Source organism: Carcharhinus amblyrhynchos, chromosome 3 (assembly GCF_965287045.1).
Source record: "Carcharhinus amblyrhynchos chromosome 3, sCarAmb.v2.hapA, whole genome shotgun sequence".
NCBI classification, from domain to species: domain Eukaryota; kingdom Metazoa; phylum Chordata; class Chondrichthyes; order Carcharhiniformes; family Carcharhinidae; genus Carcharhinus; species Carcharhinus amblyrhynchos.
The window spans coordinates 71,348,123-71,372,207 of NC_137326.1; the positions used below are offsets into that span (position 1 = coordinate 71,348,123).

Sequence of the window (24,085 nt, forward strand, 5' to 3'; positions counted from 1 at the left end):
GTGATCCCTGCACTGTGCTCATTCCTAGTGATCCTAACCAGCCAGTTGTACACTTCCCCAGAGAAAATTGAGCCAGTTGTTTAAGTTTCTCAACCTGTGTTTCCAAATATGTGCAGCCAGATTAGTTATGTTCTCTGAGGGGTCTGGTGTGTAGGTACAACATTTTGATCCAATCAGGACACATGTTCCACCTGCAACCGCCAGGATAAAGTTTAATGCCATGCCATTCTGTAGCACAATCATGCAACCAACTCATCACTGATCTCTGCAAGGGCTGTACCTGTATCATTGGCAACCTTTTCTAAAATTGAGGTAATGGCTTCTATTTCCATAGACAGTCTCATATGTGAATAAGGTGGCATCATTATCCTCAGGAAATTGTCCAATCCCACCAGCATTGTTTTCTGACCTTTGGAAGCTGGTTAGTATGGTAAATATATGGGACTACATATCCAAGGCAACATGACCCCTTCCATCCAGAAGTCAACAATGGATATGATTTACTTCCACACATCTGTTAAGTTCCATTGAGAGTTGGATAGGTGTTCTCTCCTTCAAAACAGTATATAACCTTGCAAACTCAATCACCATTTAGGCGGATCTAGACAAATTTTACTGGCTATGTCGACTAAATATCTACACTTGTTGGTTCCTAAATCCACTCCATGATCGTTCTTATTCTCGATGCACACTATTCCTTGGGCCTCTGAATCTGCTCTATTCGAAATAGGGCTGGGTTAGCTACGTCAAAGACAGGCGAATATCCATTCATGTGACCTGATCCACCTGTACAAGACCTATTTCTATAAAGGTCTATTCTATCACATTCCTCAATAAAACCTGTCATTGTTGCCCATGGATCCCTGAAAGACTGAATAAGGTGATCTCACACAATCAAATCTGCCCATAATAAAGGATTTACTATCGAATAAATCGGTTGGACTGAAACCTGGTGTTGTCAGACTTTTTACTGTGTTTACCCGAGTCCAACACCAGCATACCCACATCATAATAAAGGCACCAGATGTAAAGGTATCCTTTCTTCCGCATGAATAGGAATGTGTGTGCATACCCAACATTTAGATATGTCAGCAGTTTTAGCATATGCATATGTCACAAACAGGTAAGTATTAGTATGCACTTCTTGATGGACTGATTGTGTTAAATATAGTAAATATGTTTTACATATTTACATACATTTACATATAATGAAATAGGATGCAGTCATCCTGTCAATTCAATGGTGCCCCTCAACCGTTTGTCCATATTGAAGAGATAAATACACTTTACAGAACCGTGTTATAATCTTGTGGCTTTTATCTTCAAATGTTCCAGCTTGACACTCAGCTTGTAGTTGGTAGTCCATCTTCTTTCTTTTCTCAATTGTTGAATCTATCTTTGCTTACGGTATCCTGTAATTATAAACTAATGCCTTAACATTTCTAACATGATAACTAAATTATTCATATTTTAGTCTAATACTTAATCTAATTTCAATCCCATAATTTTTGGCTAACCTATCAATTTTGTTTACGAATCCAATTAACCCTTTCTTCAGTACTGTGGCTGATGGAGCCATTTGATTCAGTGTTCTGCAAGATTATTCATTTACTGGAACATTCTCGGCACTGGCAGCTTGCCAACTAGGATACGGTTTCAACTGTGTTCAGTGTCTCCATCTGGGACCATATTTTTCATCAATTAGGACAGATGGTTGTCCTGCCACAACTACACTGAAGGGCCCTTCCCATCTAGTACCCAACCCTTTCTTGTCTGTCATTAGCTGTACCATTATTTTGTCTCCAGGTGTCGATAATTTAGGAGTGTTTTTCTCTGTCAATTTCATCCAATCCTTGTATTGTTGCTGAATGACTGCGTGCCTCTTGAGAGAATGCAAACAATCTACCAGGTTCCCCATGCATTGAATTACTGCATCTCTTCCAATTTCAAGCTCCTCACCTCCCACTATCATATTTTTTGGGAGGCGCATTGCCCCAACAGTCACCAATTTGAAAGGAGTTAAACTTGTTCCTCAAGATGGGGTAGCTGTCTGTCACAGAAATATTGCAGGAAAGGCCTGCACCCAATTCTTTCCTTCATCCAGAAAGAGTGTTTTTTTAGTGTTCTGTTCATATGTTCCATCAATCCTGAACACTGTGGGTGATAGGGTATGTGAAATTTCTGTTTTATGCCCAACATTCTGCAAACTTACATCAAAACTATTCCAGTGAAGTGAGCTCCTTGATCTGATCCTAACTGAAGGGGCATTCCCCACCTAGGTATTATCTCATTTGCCAATATTAAAGTTATGGTTTTAGCTGTGGCATCTTTACATGGAAATGCTTCCACCCATCTAGTGAATTTGTTAATGATAACGAGACAAAACTTCTTCCCTCTCAATCTAGTAATGGTTATGTGAAATCCATCTGCAAATTTCCCATGGTCCCTTAGGTTTTGGTTGATTACCCATCTTTACTTTACAGTGGTATCCTGGTTCTTCTTGGGCACACTGAATACATCTTTGACAGAATTTAACTGTCATTTGTCCCATTCCCTTCTACCACCAACAGTTTTCAATTAAATTGGTCATCATGTCTCTGCTTGTATGTGCTACCCCACAGTATATCTTCAACAAAGTCTGTTGTATTGCCTCAGGTGCTATTATTTTCCTCTCTCTCCTCCATCTCATCCTTTTTGCCCTCCCAGTCTTTTCCATCCTTGTTTCTCATCTTCTGGACCCTGCACTTGTAGTTGTCCGACATCGATACCTGAACTATCCCTAGCTTGTATTGTTGCCACACCTACTATTTATATTCCTTCCAAATTCTGCTCTAACAGGTTTTTAGCTGCCTTATCTGCTTTACTGTTCCCTCCTTGAGCTTTGCTTGTAATCTTCTTGTAGGCTTGTAATTTAATCACTGCTGCTTCTAAACGAATATGAGCTGCTTGGATTAGATCTTTAGTCAGGTTTTCATGCCGTATGTGTCCCCCACTTGAGTTAACAAAACCTCGCCTTTTCCAGGCTGTCATGTAATCATGAATTACCCCAAAAGCATATCTGCTGTCTGTGTAAATGTTAGCAAGTTTTCCTGCGCTCCATTCTAAAGCTTTAATTAAGGCTATCAGTTCTGCAGATTTGCTTCCTGGAATCTGCTCTCCTGCAATCACTATTCCTTCACCATTTATCACTGCCCATGCAGTGGGGCTGTGCCAGTTAAGCAATTTTAAGACTGTAAAGGTCTGGTTCTTCTTCTCCCCATAAGAAGTCGCTCAACACCGGGTTATTAAAGTCCAACAGGTTTATTTGGTAGCAAAAGCTACTAGCTTTCAGGGCTCTGCCCCTTCATCAGTGAGTGGGGAGTTCTGATCACAAACAGGGCATATAAAGATGCACATTCAGTTTAGAGAATACTGATTAGAATGCGAGTCTTTACAGCTAATCAATTCTTAAAGGTGCAGTGAATGTGAGTATAGATAGCATTAAGCATAGGTTAAAGAGATGTGTATTGTCTCCAGTCAGTACAGTAAGTGAGATGTTGCAAGCCCAGGCAAGTCATGGGGGTTACAAATAGTGTGACAGGAACCCAAGATCCCGATTGAGGCCGTCCTCATGCGTGTGGAACTTGGTTATCAGTCTCTGCTCAGCAACTCTGCGCTGTTGTGTGTCATGAAGGCTGCCTTGGAGATCATTTACCCAAAGATCAGAGGCCGAATGCCCATGACTGCTGAAGTGTTCACCAACAGGAAGAGAACACTCTTGCCTGGTGATTGTCGAGCAGTGTTCATTCATCTGTTGTTGTAGCGTCTGCATGGTCTCCCCAGTGTACCATGCCTCAGGACATCCTTTCCTGCAGCGTATCAGGTAGACAACGTTGGCCAAGTTGCAAGAGTATGTGCCGTGTACCTGGTGGATGGCGTTCTCACGTGAGATGATAGCATCCGTGTTGATGATCTGGAATGTCTTGCAGAGGATGCTGTGGCAGGGGTGTATGGTGTCGTGGTCAGTGTTCTCCTGAAGGCTGGGTAGTTTGCTGCGGACAATGGTCTATTTGAGGTTGTGCAGTTGTTTGAAGGCAAGAAGTGGACATGTGGACGTGTGCGTGATTCCAGGCAGTAACTTATTTTGATAACTCATTCTTTATCTTAAGTAACATCATTGTTTATAGTAGCTTGCTTTAATATGTTTTCCTATGTTGGAATTGTCCCAAACTCAGAAAACAGTGATATGGACTTTTTAATGTCTATTAACATCTATCTTATCACCTTGTTCACTTCCTTCAATGTTTATTTATTGTACTGGATTACTTTCCCTTTGAACCCACCTTGCAATCTGTTACAGTTTTCAACATTCCCATATTCAAAATTTACACCTGGATGTGCTCTGTGCTTTTGGACTATTTCTCTCAGTCTCATGATTGGTTCATTAATTTTAAACATCCACTCCTCACAATGCAACTAAAATGCCGTTCGGTCACTATCATTGTTGAATAGCCCTAAGTTAATGGTGCTGATGTCACAAGTTATCCAATGTAAACTTCACACTCCCCATCCACTCTATCTTGTGTCATTTTTCACTAAACACTCTCCCCCCTTGATTTGAGATAACAATTTCTACTATATTGGCTCGTAGTTGTTGCAAATCTTTAAACCACAAAGATTCATCCTGTTTGGGACTGAATGGGTTAACTCTCTGCTTGTTCCAAAAAAGGGGCAAAGATGAACATCTTGATATCATTATTTTTCCTTGGCTAGCATCCAAAAATTTGTGTTCTCAGAACTTTGTGCTTATCCTGCTTTCTTTCTCTACCTTCCCACTTCATCTACCTTCCCACTTCACCCAACAGAAGTTTATATCATGACCCACTTAACCATAATTACTACACTGCCTTTTAAAATTGTTTCCTGGTTTGCTGTGGCAATCTTTGGCAATGTGCCCTTCCTTTCCCCGCTGAAGGCATGTCTTGATGTGGACTGGGTTACTTCTGCTCATTTTCCTCCTATTTTACTGAAAGTTACTTTAACCCAATTTGTGGTTCCTCTACCTAAAGTTTGCCCGAGTGCCCATTTAAAATTCTGATATTGGTGCTATTGTTCTGTCTTACTATCACTAAAAGAATTTCTATCTCTCTGATTTGTCATTTCCAATTGATTCTCCCTGTCTGTGTCTTCCTCACTTGATTCCAATGAGGAGTGATGGATACAATGATTCTGTTATTGCTTTCCTCTTGGATTCTTTTTTAAGATCTTCCTGAGCATGTTTTTGGGAATAACTGTATACCAGCTGCCTCCTTCTACCATACATGTTATTTACCAAACAATGGCACTGTGCAGCCTTTTCAGTGTCTCTCTTTCTCACAAGACAAGCTTTTGAGATTTTCTGCTGTTGGTTTCTGTATTATTATTCTCTCTTTTTCTAATTCTCCAGACCATTCCTCTGAGAATGCCTTGTTTAAGTTTAACCCATAGCTCTTGCCAAAAGTACAACTTTCCCACAAACTTAACTCCCCTCTCCACAGGGTTATTTTAATGGCTTTTCTAATGTTTTCTTCTCTCTTACTCCTCCACACAAACAATGACCCAAGTCGGGAATCAAACCCAGATCCCTGGAGCTGTGAGACAGCAGTGTTAATAACTGTGCCACTGTGCTGCCCCTGTTGTCTTGATAAAAACTGCTGCTTGGCATCTCAATACTAATATTTCAGTTTAGGCTCTCTATGTACTTGCATTTTATCTCTAAGCACAGAAAAAGTATCATCTTTTAACATACAACTTTACAAACACCAAATTCTAACTTCCTACCTCCCAATCCACCAGGTGGTTCCACTGGTCGGCGCAACATCGAGGGCCGAAGGGCCTGTACTGCACTGTAATGTTCTATGTTCTAATCTACAATTACTCCACTTTTACAATTACTCGCAATACCTCCCCTTGAGAAAAAAATGAACAATCATTATGAAAAGATTGCTTCATTATTTTTAACCTTAACTTCATTACATTACTAGATCCACAGTTTATTAATCTAGAGTTTCACATCTTATATCTATTTATAGATAACATTGAACACTACCATTTCTATCTTATATAAACATTTTATTTTTAAATTCGCAATAAAGCATCTGCAATAATATTTTCGCGACTCACAACATGTACATTCTGTAAATTAAGTGCTTGTAACAGGAGATTCCAATGAAAAAATCTAATGCTCCTGTCCTTAAAACTTTCCAGAAATGTCAAAGAATTGTGTTCAGTATACACAATCATCTCTGATGCACTGTTTGCAACATAAACATTAAAATGTTGAAAGGTCATTACCAAACTCAATAACTTTTTTTCACTGGTTGAATATTTTTTCTGGTGAATATTGAGTTTTTTTGAAAACTAACAGATCGGCCTTTCAATTCCACAATCATTCCCCTGTAATAACACAGCTCCAACATCTACATTGCTGTGTTGATGGCAATTCAAAAATTTGGCGTGGCTAAAACAGGTGCGGCAGTTAACACTGGTTTTAAGAACACTGGAATTGTTCTGTCCACTGAAATTTTGTGATCTTTTATAAAAATCCATCAACGGTGCCACTGCGCTACTAAGGTTTGGTACAAGTTTCCTGTAGAACCTGCTCCATCCCAAAAATCATAACAGTTCCTTCTTCGAGGATGGTCTTTGAAATTCCTCGATGGCCTTCGCCTTCAGGTTTCTCAGTGTCATCTGTCCAATGTTGTGTTCTAAGTATGTCACATTCGCCTTCTCAAATTGTTTTTGCCAATTTTATGAGTAACTTTGCCTTCTGTAGTCTCGAAGAGCTCTGCCAAATGCTCCATGAACGGCTAAAGATAACTAAGTCATCTATGTAGACAGCACAATTAGTCAATCCTGCAACAACTCTGTTCATAGCCTGCGAAAAGTGACGGGTGCGTTTATCTTGCCACAGGGCATTACTTTAAATTGATGTAGCCCATCTGGATTTACAAAAGCAGGAACTTCTTTTGCTCTCTCCGACAAAGCTACTTGCCAGTAACCGCAAAGTAAGTCCAACTGGTGATGTAAGTGGCTTGTCCTATCTTTTCCACACAATCTTCCAGCCTTGGAATTGGGTACGAGTCAGATTAAGTCACGGCGTTGACCTTTCGACAATCTACACAGAATCGTTGAGTACCATCAGGTTTGGGAACCAACACAATCGGCGAACTCCACTCGCTTTGACTCGGCTCTATGATGTCTTCTTGTGGCATTGCTTCCACTTCCTTCTGAATCCGCACTGCTTTGAGAGGATTAAGCCGATAGAGCTGTTGTTTTATCAGAACAGCATTCCCTGCATCAACCTTATGTGCTATGGTATTAGTCCTTTCCATTCTATTTCTACATAGGTCCTATATACCTCTAACAAGTCTTTTCATTCAGTTCTCTGTTCCTGGGACAGATAGTTCACTGCCCTACTCCATTCCTTAAGGATCTCTTCATTATTCAATTTATTCTGAGGGACATCAAAATCCAAATCATCTGAGTTTGATTCCTCACTCTGAGTGGCAGGAACTAATACCATTTCTCTGGTTCCCTTTCCCTGTCATAGTATTGTTTCAGCATGTTCACATGACATACCCTATATTTTTTTCCTATCTGGCATCTTTACCAGATAATTCATTTGATTTAACTTCTTCTCAAACTGATAGGGACCACTAAACCTTGCTTTGTAGGAATCTCCTGTCACTGGTAACAGCACAGTACTTTATCTCCATGGACAAATGTATGAATTTTAGATTTTTCACCTGCTTCTTGCTTTATGTGGGAGTTTGCGCATTCTCCCCGTGCTTGCGTGAGTTTTCTCCGGGTGCTCCGGTTTCCTCCCACACCCCAAAGATGTGCTGTTAGGCTGATTGGCAGTAATAAATTGTCCCTAAATTAGTTTCCCTCAATGTGGATGGCCATAAAACATTAGACAAGGGTCATGGGGGGAGAGGGGGCGCATGTTGGGATGGCGGCGCAGGCTTGTTGGGCCGAAGGGCCTGTTTCCCAGGCTGTTTTTGTTCTTTGTTCTTTATTAGATGCTGGGCAAATGTTGCCCGGCTTATTCATCCACCCTGTTAAATCTTTCTCTCCCCTCAGATACATAATCCAACTGTGAGATCTCTAATTTGGGATCTACCAACTTTTTCTTAATTACTTTTAAAGACCCTTTTACTTTGTGTCCGAATATCAATTCAAATGGAATAAACTGAGTTGATTCATTTGGAACATCTCAAATAGCAAATAACATAAATGGGATACTTTTACCCAATCATTTGGGTAATCCTAGCAATAAACCCTCAACATGGTCTTTAGGGTCTGATGTCACCTTTCCAATGCTCCCTGGGATTCAGGATGGTATCCCCTCAATGTGTAGTGTCTGATGCCTAAACTATCTATGACTTCCTTAAGTAATTTGGCAGTAAAACTGTCTCATTGCTCTGATTGAATCTCCCTGGTAATCCATAATGAGTAAAGAAAGTGATCAACTTTTCCACAACCTTTTTGCTTTGACATTTCGGAATGAAATTGCCTCTGGAAACCTGGTGGACACATCTATTATGGTTAGCAAATATTGGTTCCCACTTTTGGTGAAGGAGGGGACCTACACAATCAATTATAACCCGTGTAACAGTTCATCAAATGTGGGAATTGACATCAAAGGCAATTTCACAACACACATACACATCCCCTTCCCCACTCACGCCTCGTTCCCCCCTCAGAATCCCTTCCCCACTCATTCCCCTTCCCCACTCACACCCCCTGCCCACTCACTCACACCTCCTTCCCCACTCATGCTCCCTTTCGCATTCACACCCCCTTCCTGACTCACTCATATCCCTTTCCCACTCACACTCCCTTCCCCACTCACTCATAAGAACATAAGAACATAAGAACATAAGAAATAGGAGCAGGAGTAGGCCATCTGGCCCTTCGAGCCTGCCCCGCCATTCAATAAGATCATGGCTGATCTGTCGTGGCTCAGTTCCACTTTCCCGCCCTCTCCCCATAACCCTTAATCCCCTCTCTTATCAAAAACCCATCAACCCGCTTCTTAAAAATATTTAGCGAGGCAGCCTCCACCACTTCAACGGGCAGAGAATTCCAGAGATTCACCACCCTTTGAGTGAAGAAGTTCCTCCTCAACTCCGTTCTGAACCGCCCCCCCTTTATCTTGAGGCTGTGCCCCCTAGTCCTACTGTCTTTTTTGAGCGGGAAGAGTCTTTCCACCTCTATCCTATCCATCCCATTCATCATCCCATTCATTCATCACTCACACCCCTTTCCCACTCACACTCCTTCCCCATTCACCCCGCTTCCCCACTCACACCCTTTTCCATTCACTCCCTCTTCCTCACTCCCTCCTCTTCTCCACTCACACCTCTTTCCCACTCACACCCCATTTCACCATTCACATTCCCTCCCCTTCTCTGGGTGAATGTCATTGATGTCTCACTCTCTTGACTGCAAACTACACTTGCTACCTACAGTCACTCTTGCAAATCATGATTCACTGACTAAGGGGGCTCAGAATGTTGTAATGACAGGAAGGTTTCTCGATCTCGGGGTCCTTGTGCATGAGTCGCAAAAACCCAGCTTGCAGGTGCAGCAGGTGGTCAGGAAGGCAAATGGGATGCTGGCCTTCATAGCGAGGGGGATTGAATATAAAAGTAGGGAGGTCTTGCTGCAGCTGTATAGGGCATTGGTGAGGCCGCAGCTGGAGTACTGTGTGCAGTTTTGGGCGCCGCACCTGCGCAAGGATATTTTGGCCCTGGAGGGAGTGCAGAGGAGGTTTACTAGGCTGATACCGGAGTTGAGGGGATTGAGCTATGAGGAGAGGCTGAATAAACTAGGCTTGTACTCGTTAGAGTTTAGAAGAATGAGGGGAGATCTCATTGAGACGTATAAGATGATGAATGGGATGGATAGGATAGAGGTGGAGAGACTCTTCCCGCTCAAAAAAGACAGTAGGACTAGGGGGCACAGCCTCAAGATAAAGGGGAGGCGGTTTAGAACGGAGTTGAGGAGGAACTTCTTCACTCAAAGGGTGGTGAATCTCTGGAATTCTCTGCCCGTTGAAGTGGTGGAGGCTGCCTCGCTAAATATTTTTAAGAAGCGGGTTGATGGGTTCTTGATAAGAGAGGGGATTAAGGGTTATGGGGAGAGGGCAGGAAAGTGGAACTGAGCCACAACAGATCAGCCATGATCTTATTGAATGGCGGGGCAGGCTCGAAGGGCTAGATGGCCTACTCCTGCTCCTATTTCTTATGTTCTTATGTTCTTATGACATGACGTCATGATACTTGTAGGCTACAGAGTTAATGTTGAAAACTCTCTGGGTCATTCACTCCTGAGTGTACACCACTGTACCACCACTTTTGGTTTGTCAGGACATATCGAGATACGATTCTATGGCCTCGCTCAACTCGAAACTGTAAAATTCCACTCCCCCAAGGTCAATGTATCTTTCTATGGTCCGCCCCTCATCTGTTCTGATTCCTGTGGCAGGCGGGGCTGTAAAATTTCCAGCTATGGTAATGTTGGAGCCTGGCTATTACGTCATTTTAAAGGTGATAATACCGATCTTTGTTTCTGTGTACAAGTGGCACATGAAGATTAAGACTTAATCAATAGCAGCCATCCTTACACACAGCACTGCCTTTCTGGATCATGGGCTGATTTTATTTAGGTAGGTGATGATGCCTTTTAAAGTCAACTCTTTGGATTATTGTCAGAGTATTCTTATCATATTGGAATTGGTTTTTAATATGCAACATCAAATTGCTTCTTTACACACTATTATACCAAGAGCAGTATTTAGAATAATACAAATTAGAACAGGTGAAAAGTGATCTGTACGCTCAAACTTGTTTCTTCAGTGATTGTCAGATATAAATTGTGAAACTGTTGGATAGGTCAACACTCGTCATAAAATAATAATCATAATATCATCTGTTCAAGTCAGCAAAATCAATTCTAGAATTTATCTGATATCATGATGTATAACAATGTGAGTCCATTTAAAACTAAACCATTAGTTTCTCATTGATGCTGTCCTGAAAGTTCAGTCATTGACTAACTGTCAGACAGAACAGAAAGGAATGGTCGTCACTATGATCAATAGCTGGAGTGAGATGTTGCACACTGCCAGGTAGTGGTGTATAAAATAGATTAAACATAAAGGCAAATAGAAGGAAAAAGAGAAGAAAATGTATTCCAGTCACCGTGTTCACAATCAATAGCAGCTTTCCTGATCAATACTGTCTGTCATGAACAAGTTTGTCAGCACCATTTAAACACAGTAAGAGGTCTCACAACGCCAGGTTAAAGTCCAACAGGTTTATTTGGGAGCAAATCCACTAGCTTTCAGAGCGCTGCTTCTTCGTCAGCTAAGTGGGAGTTCTGTTCACAAACAGGGCATATAAAGACACAAACTCAAGTTACAAAATAATAGTTGGAATGCAAGTCTTTTACAGATAATCAAGTCTTAAAGGTACAGACAATGTGAGTGGAGAGAGCGTTAAGCACAGGTTAAAGAGATGTGTATTGTCTCCAGCCAGGACAGTTAGTGAGATTTTGCAAGCCCAGGCAAGTCATGGGGATTACAGATAGTGTGACATGAAATCAAGATCCCGGCTGAGGCCATCCTCATGTGTGCAGAACTTGGTTATCAGTCTCTGCTCAGCGACTGCATTGTTGTGTGTCGTGAAGGCCGCCTTGGAGAATGCTTACCGAAGATCAGACGCTGAATGCCTGTGACCACTGAAGTGTTCCCCAACAAGAAGAGAACACTTTTGCCTGGGGATTGTGAGGGGTGTTCATTCATCTGTTGTCATTGCATCTGCGTGGGCTTCCCAATGTACCATGCTTTGGGACATCCTTTCCTGCAGCGTATCAGGCAGTCAACATTGGCTGAGTTGCAAGAGTATGTACCGTGTACCTGGTGAATGGTGTTCTCATGTGAGATGATGGCATCCGTGTCGATGATCTGGCACGTTTTGCAGAGGTTGCAGTGGCAGGATTGTGTGGTGTCGTGGTCACTGTTCTCCTGAAGGCTGGGTAGTTTGCTGCGGACAATGGTCTGTTTGAGATTGTGTGGTTGTTTGAAGGCAAGAAGTGGGGGTGGGGGGATGGCCTTGGCGAGATGTTCGTCTTCATCAATGACATGTTGAAGGTTCCAGAAAAGATGTAGTAGCTTCTCTGCTCCGGGCAAGTACTGGATGACGAAGGGTACTTTGTCTACCATGTCCTGTGTTTGTCTTCTGAGGAGGTCAGTGCAGTTTTTCGTGGTGGCGCGTCGGAACTGTTGATCAATGAGTCAAGCGCCATATCCTGTTCTTATGAGGGCATCTTTCAGTGCCTGGAAGTTCTGTTGTGATCCTCCTCATCTGAGCAGATCCTGTGTATACGGAGGGCTTGTCCATACGGGACGGCTTCTTTAATGCGTTTAGGGTGGAAGCTGGAGAAGTGGAGCATTGTGAGGTTATCCGTGGGCTTGCGGTACAGTGAAGTGCTGAGGTGACCATCCTTGATGGAGATACATGTGTCCAAAAATACAACCGAGTCTGATGGTGAAAACCAAGTTCTGCACACATGAGGCAAGCCTCAACAGGGATCTTGGGTTCATGTCACACTATCTGTAACCTTCACGACTTGCCTGGGCTTGCAAAATCTCACTAACTGTCCTGTCTGGAGACAATACGCATCTCTTTAACCTGTGCTTAACGCTCTCTCCACTAGCATTGTCTGTACTTTTAAAACTTGATTACCTGTAAAGACTCGCATTCCAACCATTATTTTGTAAATTGAGTTTGTGTCTTTATATGCCCTGTTTGTGAATTGAACTCCCACTTACCTGATGAAGGAGCAGTGCTCCAAGAGCTGGTGACATTTGCTACCAAATAAACCTGTTGGACTTTAACCTGGTGCTGTGAGACTTCTTACTGTGTTTACCCCAGTCCAACGCCAGCATCTCTACATCAGCACCATTTAAAACCATAGAATGAAAGGGTCGGTGGGAGCAGCCAAAGGAAGTTCTGGAGTGACAGAAGACAGAGGAGAGGTTTGGACGATTGCTATTTGTGATGAAGAAAGGTATTTAGTGGAGTTCCCTCAGGGTTAATATCAAGGTAACTGTTTTTCTTGATTCATGTTAATGATCCAGACTGAGCTCTGTAGGGCACAACTTCAAACTTTGCAGTAAGATAACAGGGTAAGTTGTTGTGAAGTGTGAAACGAATGGTGATAATCTTCAAGGGGACAGAAACAGGCTGCTGGAACAGGTGAAATGTAATGTGTTCAGTGATGCATTTTGAAAAGACGAATGAGAAGAGGCAATACTTCGAGGAGATGTGAACAAACTGGAGAGAGTACTTAAAACATAAATATAAATGATTATGAGACACTTTAATTATATGAGTGGATTGTGAGAGGTGTCCTCTGTAAGGAATAGCAGTTTGAGAGAAGATTTGATGGAGGTGTTCAAAATCTAAAGGAGCTGGAACAGAGAGGTTTGGAGAAACTGTTCCCATTGGTTTCAAGGTTCCAAGAACCAGACAACACCAATTTAATGTAATTGGAAAAATAATGCAGAGGGGACATGAGGAAAAAGTTTTATCTGCAGCCAGTGGTTAGAAACTGAAATACGCTGTCCAAAGGTGTGGTTGAGATTGATTCAACCTTGCTTTTTAAATGTGAATTTGGTATCTAGAGAAGGTCTGCAAGTCTATGGGGAGAAAGAAAGGCAAGCTCCGACAGAGAGGTGACAAATAATTGAGCAAATTGTAAGTGTGTGGCATTGATTTTCCAAAGCTCTGAAATCAAAAATTGTAACTTTAGGTCGGAAAATTCCAATTTAATTCTATGATTTTGAGAATCCGGGAAATTGTTGAGCTGTTAGTTTAACAGCTATAGTTTGTTAATGCGATCTATAATTAAGGATAAAGTGATTCAGCTGTTTAAGAAATTTAATTGGATGAGATCGAAACGACATGAATTGTAAAGGATGGATTCATGTCTAATTAATCAAATTGAAATTTTTCTTGACGTAACTGAAACGTCGACAAGGGAGTATCTATGAACATGACACAAAGAACGACAACTTAGATTAAAGCAACATTATTGAAAAGAATAGAAAATAACATTTACATACACTGTATGGGCTATGAAAAAGAGTTTGGACTTCTCCATCACCCAAAGTTAATAGATGTGTTGCTGAAATGTGGCATTGACAATACTGATTTAAAAATGAAAATGAGCTTGTCTCAGAACCGGTATAGACCAGTAAGCACAAAGATGATATTGAAACTGAGCTTACCCTGAGGTTAGACATAGATGGCAGATGGTTGGATGACTTCAAGTTTATGGAAAGTAGAATGTGAGAGAGCAGCCAGAAGCATGTTGGAACAGTCAATTCCAGAGATGATGAAAGAATGAATGTAGATTTCAGCAGCTGATGGGCTGAGAGATGGGGAGACATTGAATAATGTTACAGAGGGGAAAAGAGATAGTTTTAGTGATGATTTAAATCTGAGGTCAGAAACTCTCAAAGGATCAACTATAAAAGACAGGCTTAATCTCAAACTGTTACTAAGAAGAAGGTTGAAGTTTGTTGCTTGCGAAGGGAGTTTGAAGAGGAAATCAGTAAAAATAGCTGCAGTTTTCTCAATATATAATTGGAGGAAATTAGTAGTCACCAGTATGGGATGTTGGATAAGGAGTAATTTAGCAACAATGGAGTAGTCAACTGAGGTAGTGATGGGATAGAGCAGGATGTGGACAATGTACATGTGAACACTAACATTGTGTTGTTGAGTGAGTTTGTCAAAGGACAGAATAAAGACCAGAAACAGGAAGGTGCCAAGGCTCGATTCTTGGAGGACACAGGATAAAATGGAGCAGGAAAAGAAAGTGAAGCCATGGAATTTGTGGCTTTGACTCGATAGATAATATGCAGCTAGTTAAGGGCAGTCTCAAACAGTGGAAAGGCATTAGAAGAAGAAAATGTGGTCAATCCTGCCAAATGTCATAAGGTCAAAAGGACATTACAAATGGGAGCAGGATTAGTCCATTCAGCCTATCAAGCTTAGTGATGGTATAAACATGAGGTCAGGAACTCTTTCAGGATCAACTTTGAAAGACGTCCATGTTTGCTTGCTTGTGACTGAGAAGATTGTGGTCTTAAATCCACCTCCTACAATGACTCTTTTCTCAATTAAAAATCTGTCTGATTCGTTTCTGGATATATTCAATATTCCAATCTCCACTGCTCTTTGTGGAAGTGAATCCGAAAGACTAACGACCATTTGGAGAAGGAAATCCTACTCATCTCTATCCTGAATGGAGACCCCTTCTTTTTAAACGGTGTCCCCTAGTTTTGGATTCTCTTACAGGGAGAAACATCTTCGCAGCATCTACACAGTTGGGCTCCTTTAGAATCTGATATCTTCCACAAGTTCATCTCTCAATCTTCTCCACATCAGTTGAAAATGAAGGGATAGTTTACCTTACACACAGCCATGTATGACGTCATCTGTGACGTTATAAGCCATATCTTAGTACAATATAGAAGTCATAAATCTGATTGGAAAAATTCAAATGTGGAACTCTGGGAAAGATGGGAATAGTTTTAGGAGCAGGCAGCAACACAGTCCGGACTTGGGGTTGAAAGTAAGAGCAGAGATGGGAAGATAGTTTTCATGGAAGTTTCACGTCCAGGGTTACTTTTAGGAAAGAGTAATCCAACAAGTTTCTTTGTGTAGTGTCCGGACTCTGTTAGGGGTTGCAGGTTTTAACAAAATGTAATTATTTTTGAGTCTTCTTCCACTTCTTTCAGGGAGTGAATTCCACCTCATAACTCCACAATGCATCAATAGAACTTTTAAATTCAATCATACATTGGCTAGAACGTATGTTAAAATTATTGCATGTGTTAACTATTGAGAGTTTGGATTGTATAAAATTTAAAACTGTTAAAAATACAAAAAGAAAAATGCTCCAGTAAATCGAACAAGAGCAGAACAATCATGAAAGATTTACTGTAAGAACTGTTAAGCTGACTGGAATCAACAGCAACGTCAATTTTCATTACTTGCTGGACCAGTTTTCAGTTCAACTAGTTGAGAACTGAAATCCAGCAAAACAAAACCTTCTTCTGCAGCGTGGCAATGTATAATGGAATGTGGGTTTAACCTTCAACAGTGGAGCACATCAGCAAAGGACATGCGTGAATCGTTTTGATTAGGTTAACATCCAGTTAAATGCCGAAAATGCTTGTTGACCAAAGAAATGTTTGGTTTCACAGTTGACTAAATGTGTAGGTGCTTAGTTTCGTTGACACCCCAAATAATTGTGAAATTTTGGCTCCTGCAAGGACAGTGAATGATTTGCAGAAAAAGTGTCACACCACATGATGCTGATCAGGCAGGCAGGATCATGGACTGTAAATGTTCAATAATCCTGGGATTATTGAATGTAACAGAAAAACTTGTAAGAATCCTAGTAAATCTCTACTAAAGGTTTCCTCACTAAAGAACACTCCATTATTTCATGAAGGGTTTCAGTGGCACATTATCACAATATCCACAGCCTCATTATTCTGGCATTCCACTGTTACCTGCAATAAGTAATGTTGTCCTTCTATCTGTAAATTTCACTGGACTGATTGAAAACATTCTTTTGGATGAGTGGAATCAAAAGGTAACCATTTATCAGAAACATTTTTAATGGGTGTGTTAGTTCTTATTGGGTGGTATTTTGTGATCTTTTTTGGCTAAGTGTGATTTTTAGGTGGGTAAAGCAGTGAGTAGTCCGTGGTGGTGGCAGATTTTCATGCCATATTTTTAGCCACTTGGAAAAGAAAATATTTTGTTCAGGTTTCACACCATCTCTATGGCAGGCAGACCCTTACTTGCCCACCCTGCCATCAGCTGAGTGCTTCAAGCAGCTCCATATAAAGGTTGCAATTTAGCATATCCAGTGCACCCAGCAGTTGCCCAAACTTCACCAACGAGAATTGTTGTGAAAAATTCTGCCCTAAGATTCTTGGAGACATTCTTTGGCGGAATGTCAAATGCCACAGAGGAGAGTTGGCACATCCTGTGGCCATGAACAGGGAGGAGAGCATGAAGCAGGTTCACTAACTCTACATTGCAGATGATGGCAGCACTCTGCAATGGAGGATGGCCAACCAGTTGCCTCCATTTGCCATCACTTTATCTCTTTTTCCCTCACACCATTTTATAAATGTCATACTTACCATCTTATCTCATTCACCTTGTCTAGAGAGACCTTGCAGTCCAATAAAGTATTCTCATGATGACCGGAATTTTACCATCCCACCTAGCACGGGTGAGGGGCAGACAATGGGAAGGTCCGTTGACTGGGTGAGATTTTATGGTTTTGGGACAAACAAATCTGGCAAAATATCTTTAAGTCAGAAATCAAACATTTCTATTTGATCCCAGGCATGTTTTGATTCTTTACCTTCTTTCCATTTAACAACGGGGATGATTCTCCCATCCTGCTGTGCTGCTTTTAAGCACAATGTGAAGATGCCGATATTGGACTGGGGGAAACCCAGTGAGAAGTCTCACAACACCAAGTTAAAGTCCAACAGGTTTATTTGGTAGCAAAATCCACTAGCTTTCGGAGCGCTGCTTCTACGTCAGGTAAGTGGGAGTTCTGTTCACAAATAGGGTATATAAAGACACAAACTCAATTTACAAACTAATGGTCAGAATGCGAATCTTTACAGGTAATCAAGTCTTAAAGGCACAGACAATGTGAGTGGAGAGAGCGTTAAGCACAGGTTAAAGAGATGTGTTTTGTCTCCAGACAGGACAATTAGTGAGATTTTGCAAACCCAGGCAAGTCGTGGAAGCTCCAGATAAAGTGAAATGAACCCACGATCCTGGTTGAGGCTGTCCTCATGTGTGTGGAACTTGGCTATCAGTCTCTGCTCTGCGACTCTGTGTTCTCATGTGTCGTGAAGGCCGTCTTGGAGAACGCTTATCTGAAGATCAGAGGCCGAACGCCCGTGACCGCTGAAGTGTTCCCCAACAGGAAGAGAACACTCTTGCCTGGTGATTCTCGAGTGCTGTTCATTAGCTCTGCATGGTCTCCCCGATGTACTATTCCTCGGAACATCTTTTCCTGATGCGTATCAGGTAGACAACTTTGGCCGAGTTGCAAGAGTATGTACCGTGTACCTGGTGGATGGTGTTCTCACGTGAGATGATGGCATCCATATCGATGATCCGGCATGTTTTGCGGAGGTTGCTGTGGCAGGGTTGTGTGGTGTCGTGGTCACTGTTCTCCTGAAGGCTGGGTAGTTTGCTGCAGACAATGGTCTATTTGAGATTGTGTGGTTGTTTGAAGGCAAAAAGTCGGGGTGTGGGGATGGCCTTGGTGAGGTGTTCGTCTTCATCAACGACATGTTGAAGACTCCGGAGAAGATGTCAATACTTCTTCGCTTCAGGGAAGTGCTGCATGATGAAGGGTACTCTATCCACCGTGTCTCGTGTTTGTCTTCTGAGGAGGTCGGTGCGGTTTTTCACTATGGCGCATCGGAACTGTTAATCGATGAGTTGAGCACCATATCCTGTTCTTATGAGGGCATCTTTCTGGAGATGTCTGTTGTGATCCTCCTCATCTGAGCAGATCCCGTGTATACAAAGGGCTTGTCTATAGGGGATGGCTTCTTTAATGTGTTAAGGGTGGAAGCTGGAGAAGTGGAGCATCGTGAGGTTATCCGTGGGCTTGTGGTACAGTGAACTGCTGAGATAACCATCCTTGATGGAGATGCATGTGTCCAAGAAATCAACCGATTCTGGAGAGTAGTCCATGGTGAGTCTGATGGTGGGATGGAACTTTTTGACGTCATCATATAGTTGTTTCAGTGATTGTTCACCATGAGTACAAAGGAAGAAAATGTCGTTGATACATCTAGTGTATAACATCGGTGGAAGGTCCTGTGTGGTGAAGAGGTCTTGTTCGAACCTTTGCATGAAGGTGTTGGCATATTGAGGTGCAAATTTGGTCCCCATGGCTGTTCTGTGTTTCTGGATGAAGAATTGGGTTTTGAAGCTGAAGACATTGCGGTCCAGGATGAAGAAGATGAGTTGTAAAATTGCACCTGGAGACTGGCAGTTGTCTGCTTAGAACACTGAGGCAGTTGAGTGCCTCTTTGAGGAGGTGACAAAAACGGTTGACGATGGGAGAGCCGTTGATGTCATCTACATGGATTTCAGTAAGGCGTTTGACAAAGTCCCTCACGGTAGGCTGGTAGAAAAGGTTAAGGCGCATGGGATACGAGGCCAGGTAGTTAGGTGGATTGAGAACTGGTTGGGAAATAGGAGACAGAGGGTAGTTGTGGAGGGTACCTTGTCGGGCTGGAGGCCAGTGACCAGTGGTGTGCCGCAGGGCTCGGTACTGGGACCTCTCCTCTTTGTAGTCTACATAAATGACTTAGAAGAGGGAGTAGGTGGTGTGATCAGCAAGTTTGCTGATGACACCAAGATGGCAGGGTTGGCGGGTACAGAACTGGATTGTCAGGTGATACAACAGGATATAGATAGGTTGGTGCAGTGGGCAGATAGGTGGCAGATGGCATTTAATCCTGACAAATGCGAGGTGATGCATTTTGGAAGGAATAATGCAGAGAGGAGTTATGTGATAAAAGGTAGGCCGATTAGGAGTATAGATGTACAGAGAGACCTGGGAGTGCAGGTCCACAAATCCATGAAGGTTGTGTCACAAGTGGAGAACGTTGTTAGGAAGGCTTATGGGATGTTAGCCTTTATAGGAAGGGGCTTAGAGTATAAAAGCTGCCGTCTAATGCTTCAGTTATACAGAACGTTGGTTAGACCGCATTTGGAGTACTGCGTCCAGTTCTGGTCACCTTATTACCGGAAGGACGTGGAGTCTCTGGAAAGGGTGCAGAGGAGGTTTACCAGGATGTTGCCTGGCATGGGGGGACTGGGTTACGAGGAGAGACTGAAGAGACTGGGGCTATTCTCCTTGGAAAGAAGGAGATTGAGAGGGGACATGATAGAGGTATATAAGATACTGAAGGGAATAGATAGAGTTAATAGTGAGAGACTGCTCCCTAGACTGGGTACGAACACAAGAGGTCATCAATTAAGGGTGAGGGGGGGGAGGTATAATTTGGAGGTAAGAGGAAGGTTCTTTACACAGAGAGTTGTGGGGGTCTGGAATGCGCTACCGAGTAGGGTGGTGGAGGCAGGCACGTTGGACTCGTTTAAGATGCAGTTAGATAGGCATATGAGTGAAACGGGAATGGAGGGATATGGTAGGGGCTATTAAATAGGGTAAACCTCGGGAGACACCGGAAGGGCAGGCTGTATAACTAATATGTTTTGTCTTTATTCCACAGGTGGAGGTCCACCTCGTGTCAAGCGAGGGGCATGCACACGGCGGGTTGTGCGTGGGCTGCTCTTGGAAGTCCAGGAGTGGCCTAGTACTTCATGTCGGTGTGTGTGCTTGATCCTGGACCGATAGACGGGCTCCACAACAGCTCAGTGACTAGCACTGCTAGCTGTGCAGATACATGGATTTGGGCCTGTGTCTGTGGGAGTTTGCGCATTCTCCCTGTGGTTGCGTGGGTTTCCTCCGGGCGCTCCGGTTTCCTCCCACACCCCAAAGATGTGCTCTTAGGCTAATTGGTTTCCACCAAATTGACACTATTTCTTCCCTGAATCTGACTGAGTAGGGTCCCATTCGTAGACATGCAGGGTAGAATAGGTGTAGGGCGATGCGGCGGCGCGGGCTCGTTGGGCCGAAGGGCCTGTTTCCCGTGCTGGGTTGTTCTTTGTCTTTGTTTGTAGCAATGCCATCGTTGTGGGGGTGCTGGTGTAGAGTGCCAAGACATCCATTGTGACGAGGAGTGCTCCTGGTTCAACTGCTCCATGTGTGCTGAGTTTCTGGATGAAGTCCGTAGTGTCGTGACAAAAGGTGGGATATCGTTGTACAATGGGTTTTAGGATGCCCTCGACGTAGTTGGAGAGTTCATGTCACATTATCTGTAACCCCCATATTTTGCCTGGCCTTGCAAAATCTCACTAACTGTTCTGTCTGGAGATTAAATGCATCTCTTTAACCTGTGCTTAATGCCCTCTCCGCACACATTGTCTATACCTTTAAGACTTGATTACCTATAAAGATTCACATTTCAACCATTATTTTGTAAATTGAGTTTGTGCCTTTATATTCCCTGTTTGTGAACACAACTCCCACTTACCTGACGAAGGAGCAATGCTCCGAAGGTTAGTGGATTTTGCTACCAAATAAACCTGTTGGACTTCAACCTGGTGTTGTGAGACTTCTTACTGCTTTTAAGCACAGCAGACTGTGAGATTAAGTCCAGCCCCTAATGTGTCTCCCAGCACCAGATACCCAGCGCCATCAGCTCCATGCCAGAAATAGTCGTGGAGCTGCATAATTTATGTTAATTCAAATTTAAATGTAACTTGAGTGTTATTAGCAGGCCCGGAGATTTCAGTCCAGCATTTCACACCCAGCCAGGAGTATTTCACTCCAACAGGGTTTACAGTAACTCCCCACTTTCAGGAAGTTGGTGGCCTGATCCTGCTGGAGTGAAGGGGGGAAATGGAGCCCCCAGGGATTTGGTGCACAGTGGGGATTGCCCCCTGGGTATTGGCATCCTGGCAGTGCCAGCCTGTGCCCCCAGCACTGCGCAAGGGGCAAAGTTCCAATGCTCAAGGGGCACCTAGGCACAGCCCATCAGGCATGGGAAAGTGCCAAGAGGATGGGGGTCTCATAGGGGTAGGAGCTTATAAAGGTGGGACCTAACAGGATGAATCCTGATTGGGCAGGGCCCCTGGGGGGAGATTGATGGGAGTTGGGGGTCCCATTGCCACTCTGTACTTTAGGAGCACAATCAAAAGGAGGGAGGCCAGCAATCGGGGCTGGACATAGGGATGGTTGGGGTGGGGGGGAGGATTTGGCTGGCTGGGGGGCGGGGGGGGAGTTGTTGGTCAGGGCTGTTGAGGGTTGAGGTGTGGGGGTTATAGGTGCTGAACAGGACCAGTGCTACTGAGCTGACAGAGTTTGTTTAATATTTGAGATTTAATTCTTAAGAAACCTTTTTATAGCAATAGAAGCAATCCAGCTGCAAGGGATGACGAGGTGTCATCAGGTCATTAGCGTTAAATTGTTAAAGCTATTTAGTGGAATCTGAGGGCAAATCATTCCAAGTTACAGCGAAGAACAATCAAAGTTTGCTGAATTCACATACTTTGTCTGAACGAGTTAACTCTTCACTATGTGCTCCATCGTTCAGAATGTTTTCTAATGGAACAGCAGTAATGGATATGTCAGTTCAAGGAGTAGCGGATGTGTGTCATGATATAGTTCATTGGTAATAAATGAAAGGAAATAACAGGGAAAGCCAAATGTTTTGCAGCAGATAAAAACAGAAACAGCAAATTTATATCACTGAAGGATGCCATTCAACCCACTATGTTTGTTGAAATAGAGCTCTCCAGTCTGGTCCCACTTCTAACTCTTCCTCTGTATTCCAGAAGGTTCTGGCATTACATGTGTCTATCCAAATGTTTCTATTAAATGTCATTTGTGTTTCCATCTCTCCAATTCTTTCGGGTCGGGTATTCCAGACCATCACCGCTCTCTGGGTGAACAAAATCTACTCAACTTCCTGTCCCTGATTGTTGGCCTCTCTGTTTATAGAGCTAACTCTATCTTATCCACACTATCTCAGCACCCCCATATTTTTGTACAACGTTATCAAATCTGCCCTATGACTGAATCCCTCACAATCAATATCCTGCGATTACCATTGATTAGAAACAGGACTGGACCAACCACATAAATACTGTGACTCCCAGAGCAGTTCAAAAGCTTGGAATCCTGTGATGAGTGACTCATTTCCTGACTATCAAAGTGTCACGGCACAAATCAGAAGTGTGATGGAATACTCTCCACCTGCTGGGATGAATGCAGTTTCAAAATTACTCAAGAAGCTTGACACTTCCAGGACAAAGCAGTCCACTTGATCGGCACCTCATCTGTCAACCGTAACATTCATTCCCTCCAACACCGATGCACAATGGCAGTAGCACAGACCATCGAAACAATACACCGCAGTCTCTCAACTAGGCTGTTTTGATAGCATTTTTCAATCACTACCACCTTGAAGGGCAGGCACAGCAGATGTATGGGAAACATCACCACCTGCAAGTTCCCCTCCAAGTCACACACCATCCTCACTTGGACATATATTGCTGTTCCTTCATTGTTATTGGGTCAAAGTCCTGGAACTCCCTTCCTAACAATGGTTGGTGTATCTACACCACGTGGACTGCAGCGGTTCTGAGAAGGGAGCTCACCACCAGCTTCTCAAGGGGCAATTAGGGAGAGGCAACAAATACTGGCCTTGCCAGTGAGCTAGCCAAGATGCAAACTTTAATGAAATGTAAGCAACATAAAGCAACTCCTTTATTGACCAATATTTGCCATTATTACATATTCCTTTGGCTGAAATCCAACTCTCAGTGATGAACAATTTATAAAGTCTTAAACTTTATTAATTGGATGAACAATTACTCTATGGCGTGAAGGAATGCAAGAAAAAAAATCCCTAGTTTTCTACCAAATCAATCTAAAATAAACAACAGACTCAAAGTCAATTTCTGTTCAGTTTGTTGGGAACTCCAAACTCACTGAAACATTCATATGTAACCAGAGAATGCTGTCATTGCATGCACCATACCGTACCAAGTAAGTAAATTTCATTGGCATAGATATTACAACAGAGAAGGAGACCATTCAGTCTTTTGTATCAGTGCAAGCTCTTCAAAAGATATCCACTTGTTCTCATCCCCAGTATATACCAGTAGCATTTCTTCTTTTTCATTTGTCACAAGTCGGCTTACATTAATACGACAATAAGTTACTGTGAAAATCCAGCACTTGCTCTGGTACACTGAGAGCGAATTTAGCATAGCCAATGCATCTCTGGCATGTCTTTCAGACTCTGGGAGGAAACAGCAGCACCTAGAGGAAACCCACGCAGACTTGGGGA

At 42.8% G+C, this 24,085-nt stretch overlaps 1 pseudogene; it reads left to right on the forward strand.

The window, feature by feature from the left end:
- LOC145341194 (lactosylceramide 4-alpha-galactosyltransferase-like) overlaps positions 1–24,085 on the forward strand; it is a 51,742-nt pseudogene that overhangs the window by 22,285 nt on the left and 5,372 nt on the right.